Source organism: Leptodactylus fuscus, chromosome 6 (genome assembly GCF_031893055.1).
Source record: "Leptodactylus fuscus isolate aLepFus1 chromosome 6, aLepFus1.hap2, whole genome shotgun sequence".
In the NCBI taxonomy this organism is placed as follows: Eukaryota; Metazoa; Chordata; class Amphibia; order Anura; family Leptodactylidae; genus Leptodactylus; species Leptodactylus fuscus.
This window is the reverse complement of record NC_134270.1, coordinates 23,690,189-23,697,441: the sequence shown is the minus strand read 5'-3', so window position 1 is coordinate 23,697,441 and position 7,253 is coordinate 23,690,189. Positions and strand designations below refer to the sequence as shown.

Below are 7,253 nucleotides of genomic sequence, written 5' to 3'. Positions count from 1 at the left end.
TTCTTTGGTCCATGGTGTAAAACATAATCAAGAAGTTTACAACCCATGGCACTGTAGCTAATCTCCCTGGATTTGGACGGAGGAGAAAAATTGGTGAAAGGTTGTAGTGCAGCATAGTCCAGATTGTAGATGAGCAAAGTTTGCACCCAGGCCCAAAAGACATTTGTTATGCCACTGCTCTCAGATCTTGCTCCTGAGAATGAGGTAGGGGTAGTAGGATACAAGGGCGGGCCAGAGGGATACGCTACCGCTCTGATAAGTCTTGGAGACAGGGAAGGCTGGGAGGCAGGGAGAGCTGACCAAACCAAGCAGAATTTGCATACAACAACCAGCCAATCGCCGGTAAGGTACATCGCTTGCTGTGATTGGCTAGTTGTTGTATACTGGGTACCGCATGAAGTGCGTTGGAAAAGGGGTAGTCTTATACGGCGAGTATATCCCAAACTCTATATTTTAACTGGAAAAGTTGGGGGTCGTCTTATACGCCGGAAATACCGTAAGTGGATACATGGCAGTAACATTTAGTGACTTCCAGGTGGCTCCTCTGACTAGCCGCTCACATTTCCATCCATTTCTCTTCCGTCTGGATGGCCGTTGCCATTTCTTCCAGTCTCTGTAAAGTTTGCAGCACAGACATCTTTGCCTTCTCACTTTTCCAGGCACCCGACCCGTATTGTCCTCCCCTGCACACCCATCCTGCTGCTCCCCCAATTATACAATATATCACCCCATAATAAATAATACCCCAAGTGCATCTTTACATTAATAACTTCCATGTGCACCCCATAAATAATTCCCCTTATTAATAATGTCCCAGGTGTTTCCTAGTTAAAAGGGAAAAAAAAATATTGGGGTACCAATACTCGAGACCCCCAGGCAAGGCTGGCTCCAGGTTTTTATGGGCCCTTGGGCGACAGAGGCTCAGTGGGCCCCCTTGTAAAGGAGGCGGGGGAGTCGAGACACTGTGCGTTGCAGATGAAGCGAGTGATGTCACGCAGGAGTGTGGCGTCACCAACGCTATACCTCCCAATTTTTAAAGAGTGGAAAGAGGGGCAAAATGGCACCACCCACTTTTATGTTGACTCTGCCCATTCTCATTCATTTATCATGTGCTCCCACACAGTATAATCCTCCTACAGTCACCCGTAAATTATCTGCCCCCCCTCCATCTCTCCCCCAGTTTCATATACACCCTTCCTCTGCCCCAGTTTCATGTCCCCCCCCTCTATCTCTGTCCCCAGTTTCATCACGTTCTCCCCCTTCATCTGCCCACAGTTTCATGTCCCCCGTGTTTGCCCCAGTGGCATGCTGTTCCACCCCCCATCTGCCCCAGTGTCATGCCGTTCTCCCCCCTCCCCTTCATTTGCCCCCCAGTTTCATTGGGCCCCCTCCATCTCTGTCCCCAGTTTCATGCCGTTCTCTCCCCACCCCCTTCATCTTCCCCAGTGTCATGCCATTCCCCCCCCTCCCCTTCATTTGCCCCCCAGTTTCATTGGGCCCCCTCCATCTTCCCCAGTGTCATGCCATTCCCCCCTCCCCTTCATTTTCCCCCAGTTTCATTGGGCCCCCTCCATCCCCACCCCCTTCATCTTCCCCAGTGTCATGCCATTCCCCCCCCTCCCCTTCAATTGCCCCCCAGTTTCATTGGGCCCCCTCCATCTCTGTCCCCAGTTTCATGCCATTCTCTCCCCACCCCCTTCATCTTCCCCAGTGTCATACCGTTCCCCCCTCCCCTTCATTTGCCCCCCAGTTTCATTGGGCCCCATCCATCCCCACCCCCTTCATCTTCCCCAGTGTCATGCCGTTCCCCCCTCCCCTTCATTTGCCCCCCCCCTCCAGTTTCATTGGGCCCCCTCCATCTCTGTCCCCAGTTTCATGCCGTTCTCTCCCCACCCCCTTCATCTTCCCCAGTGTCATGCCGTTCCCTCCCCTTCATTTGCCCCCCAGTTTCATGGGCCCCCTTCATTATGTTCCACCTTAATATTTAATACAAAACAAACACTTACACTCACCTTCCATCGTTCCCCGACGCTCCTCTCTCCGCTCTCTCACTCCATTCACATAGGCGATTAAAGCAGGAGCTGTGAGCTCAGCTCCTGCTTTAAAGCTGCGGCCCGGCGTGCGTGTGTAGGCGCGATGTGATGACGTCATCGCGCCTACACACGCAAGCCGGGCCGCAGCTTTAAAGCAGGAGCTGAGCTCACAGCTCCTGCTTTAAACGCCTATTTATTCAGCTCATCGCGTCCGTCGGACGCCGATGAGCTGAAATCGGGACAGGCAAGTACTAGGGCGGGCAAGTGCCGGGGGGCCCCCAGAGGCTCTGGGGCCCCGGCACTTGCCCGACTATGCCGTGCGCTGACGCCGGCCCTGCCCCCAGGATCAGCTGATTAAATGAACCATGGTACCTGTGTAGGCGCTGGGACCCCTCCTCTGTTTACAGTGTTATTCATCTCATAGTGGCCATGTCATGTAACTACAGCCTGGTCCTATACACGTCTATGTGATAAGGCTGGAGTGACATCACACGGTCACTATAAACAGACAGCGTGTGATATACACAGGCGCCATAGCCCCCTCATACAGCTGGTCAGCGGGGAGTCACGGGGAGTTGTGTATGGTGGTACAAAGTGTGTCCTGGCTACAGTCAGGCATGGTGAAGGGAGTGCCATAGTTTGGGGCTGCTTGGCCAAGCAAGTCTCCAGACCTAAACCCTATGGAGCATCTGTGGGGTATCCTCAAGGGTGGAGGTGGAGGGGCGCAAGGTCTTCACTATCCCGCAGCCTCGTGATGTCATCCTGGAGGAGAGGGAGAGGATGCCAGTGACAGCCGGTGACGCTCAAGTGACCTCCATGTCTGAGAGGGTTCAGGCAGTGCTAGAAAATAAGGACACCTGAGGCACAATCTGTCCAGCTTCTCTTAGAGGTGCACTCACTTTTGTTGCCAGGGGTTCAGACATTATTGGCCGTGTGCCGAGAGCTACACAAACCGTACACCGACTACTGTCCATTGTATCAGGGCGCTGTCACGTGGAAATATACAATGGCATAATTACAGAAATATGAGGGGCACTGACTAGTGAGATACTGTATATATATATATATATATATATATATATATATATATATATATCATACAGACCATATATACCATATATACAGTATAAGAAGCAGCACTTCTATGTAATAATGGTCAGCGCAGGCATTATCAGGTGACACATCAGTACTATCACTGCTGTATCTGTATCTCATACAGACCATATATATATATATATATATATAGTATAAGAAGCAGGGTAGAATTCCAGTGTAGTGTCCTTAGAGATGGTTTATTCGCCCCCTATGTAATAATAGTCAGCGCAGGTATTATCAGGTAACTTACACATCAGTACTATCACATACTGTATATAACACATATATATATATATATATATATATATATATATATATATATATATATATATATATATATCATCATCACTATACATCATTGCTATGACATATTGTATACACACACACACACAAACACACACACACACACATATATATATATATATATATATATATATATATATATATATATATATATATATATATATACATCATTGCTATCACACGCCATATATACAATACACATATCAATCACACAGGAAAGTTACGAACGAATAAGCCCCGCCCCTCACACTTACAGACCGGAACCTTCTCCATATATGGCAGACGCACTGACACGTGAGGCGACGCCGCCCACTCTCTACAGCTCACAGGAAGGCGCAGTGGCCAAGTGGTAAGGCGTCGGTCTCGTAAACCGAAGATCGCGGGTTCGATCCCCGTCTGTGCCTGAGATTTTAGGGAGAGATTTTTAAAAATGTAAATATTGTAAACGTATAATGGATACATGATTCGTGATACCTATAAACTATATAATAATATATAAAACATAACTGTACCTTATAACCACTATCACCCCTAGACAGTATGGGGGTAGCTAGTGTACTACCCCATCTAGTGTAATACAACACTCCCTGTATTTTATGACCCTTATAACATACCCGATAGGCAGTATATTATAGGATTTTCCTGTATATTATGTCTACCCTGTGTATATTACAGCCTCACACCCCATATCCAGTATATAGCAGAACTTTCCTGTACATTATATCCAGTCTCTGTATATTACAGCCTTTCCGAATATCCTACATATCCAGTATATAGCAGGACTCTCCTGTACATTATATACAGCCTCAATATATTACAGCCTTACCCCATAACCCACACAGCCAGTATATAGCAGGACTCTCCCTTACAATCTCCATATATCACAGCCCCATTCTCCATATCCCACATATTCAGTATATAGAAGGAATCTACTGTACATTATATACAACCTCTGTATATTAGAGAATCGACCCCATACCCTACATAACCAATATATAGCAGGACTCTCCTGTACAATGTATCTAGCATCTGTATATTACAATCTTGTTCCCCATATCAAGTATATAGCAGGACTCTCCTGTACATTATTATATACAACCTCTGTATATTAGAGCATTGACCCCATACCTCACATAGCCAGTATATAGGAGTCCCCTGTACGTTATATACAACCTTTGTATATTGCAGCCTTGCCCCCATACCCAACCTATCCAGTATATAGCAGGACTTTCCAGTCTCCGTATATAAGTCTCACTCCCAGTATCCCCCATATATCCAGTATATAGCAGGGCTCTCCTGTACATTATATCTAGTCTCCGTATATTGTAGCCCGCATACACCTCACGTCTTCGCCGGTCGTAGTGGCGCGGTGGCCAAGTGGTAAGGCGTCGGTCTCGTAAACCGAAGATCGCGGGTTCGATCCCCGTCTGTGCCTGAGATTTTAGAGGGAGATTTTAAGTATTAGTAATATTATAAACGTGTAATAGACAGATCACTTGTATACAATACATGAGCCGCGACTGAGAGCGAACCCTATATATACCATTACCCCTAATCTATATACTGCAGCACATAACTGTACTTTATAACCACTATCACCCCCTATTGGTAGTGGGGTATCTGGTGTACTAACCCATCTTATTTAATACAACACTCCCCTGTATATTATGACCTCTATCACACACCCCATAGGCAGTATATTATAGGATTTCCTGTATATTATATCTAGCCTCTGTATATTACAGCCTCGCACCCCACATCCAGTATATAGCAGGACTCTCCTGTACATTATATACAACCTCTGTATATTACAGCCTTGCCCAATATCCCATATATCCATATATAGCAGGACTCTCCTGTACATTATATACAGCCTCAATATATTACCCCATAACCCACACAGCCAGTATATAGCAGGACTCTCCCTTACATTGTATCCAATCTCCATATATCACAGTCTCGCGCTCCATATTCCACATATCCTGTATATTGTAGGATTGCCCTATATATTATATCCAGTCTCCATATATTATGGACTTGCTCCCCATATCCAGTATATAGAAGGACGTTCCTGTACATTATTATATACAGCCTCTGTATATTAGAGCATTGACCCCATACCTCACATAGCCAGTATATAGGAGTCCCCTGCACATGATGTACAACCTTCGTATATTGCAGCCTTTCCCCCATACCCAACCTATCCAATATATAGCAGGACTCCCCTGTACATTATATCCGGTCTCCGTATAGTATATCCTCGCTCTCCGTATCCCACACATCCAGGATAGAGGTTCTCTCCTATACATTATATCCAGTCTCCGTATAGTATAGCCGCGCACCGTATCTGTCCCGCAGCCCGCATACCCCTTACTTTTTTATCGGTCAGGGAGGCGCGGTGGCCAAGTGGTAAGGCGTCGGTCTCGTAAACCGAAGATCACGGGTTCGATCCCCGTCCGTGCCTGATACATGGAGAGATATTTTAAGTACATAAATGTTAGGGAGAGATTATAAACCGAGAGAGGGAGAGATTAACCCGAGAATCACCTCACTAATAACACAATCACCTCACCAATATTGCAGAGAGCGCCTCCTATCTGTCACCTTCAGTATAACCATGCTTTATTTTATTGCTGGTGATAGGTCACTGTATCTAACCTCTCCCTCACTACAACCCCCACTGCACAGTAAGTTTCACTAAAACTCCCCTATATTATATCCTGCATATATTTTATTATAGCTCCCACTATCCAGCATATACCTTCCTACATCCCCCAATGTTAAGTAAATATTTTACAATAACTTACTCCACTGTCCACCACATATCTTTCTATAGCCCCAACCGTACAACATATGTCACACTATATTTCTCACTACCCAGCATATACTTCTATATATCCCCCACTATCCAGCATATAACACAATATATCACCCAGTGTCCTCAGTATATCATTCACTATCCAGTATATAGTTCTATATATCCTCACTATATACTCAGGGGTGAACCATGGCTTTCTGCCGCCTGAAGCAGACGTCAGAAAGCTGCCCCCCCTTCCCCCCGGGAGCGGGAGGGGGCGGGGCCGCACGGAGGTGGCGGGGCCGAGCAGAGCGAGCATCTTTAGCAGACAGAGAGCAGGCATGGAGAGGACTTGCTCTCTGCCTGAGGGGCGGCCGCTGGAGCAGCGCTGCTTCAGCGGCCTCCCCAATCCACCACTCAGTGACGGTGACCCTAAGCCAGTCCAGGACAGCTTGCCGCCCTCCCCGTGGCCCTGGCATAGCGCCGCCTGAAGCGGTAGCTTCAGGTCGCCTCATGGGAGGTGCGGCGCTGTATATACTGTATATGCCTCCAGCATATACATCATTATATCCTCCACTATCCAGCATACAACACAATATATCACCCAGTGTCCTCCATGTACTTCAGTATATAATTCACTATCCAGTATATAGTTCTATATATCCTCACTATATACTGTATATGGCTCCAGCATATACATCATTATATCCTTCACTATCCAGAAGAATGCCTCAACATATTCCCCCACAATCCAGCATATATCTCAATATATACCCAAGTATCCAGCATATACATCACTATACCTCTTACTGTCCAGCATATACCTCAATGTTTCCACCACTGTGCAGGATATTTCTCACTATATGTCCAACTGTACATTGTATGTGTGTGTGTATATGTATCCCATTATCCAGAATATACCTCACTATATCCCCCACTGTCAATCATATATGTCCCCAAATACCCAGCATATACCTCAATATATCCCAACAGTTCAGTATATACCTTAATATATTCTTCACTGT

General features: G+C 46.3%; 3 non-coding genes across 3 annotated transcripts; all 3 read left to right on the top strand.

The window, feature by feature from the left end:
- The first annotated feature begins 3,763 nt into the window (after nt 1-3,763).
- Nucleotides 3,764-3,835, top strand: TRNAT-CGU (transfer RNA threonine (anticodon CGU)). Its single transcript has one exon. It is a non-coding gene; the product is annotated as a tRNA-Thr (tRNA).
- Nucleotides 3,836-4,794: 959 nt separating this feature from the next.
- On the top strand, nt 4,795-4,866 carry TRNAT-CGU (transfer RNA threonine (anticodon CGU)). The gene has a single exon. It is a non-coding gene; the product is annotated as a tRNA-Thr (tRNA).
- A 957-nt stretch (nt 4,867-5,823) lies between these two features.
- Nucleotides 5,824-5,895, top strand: TRNAT-CGU (transfer RNA threonine (anticodon CGU)). Its single transcript has one exon. It is a non-coding gene; the product is annotated as a tRNA-Thr (tRNA).
- Nucleotides 5,896-7,253: the final 1,358 nt, after the last annotated feature.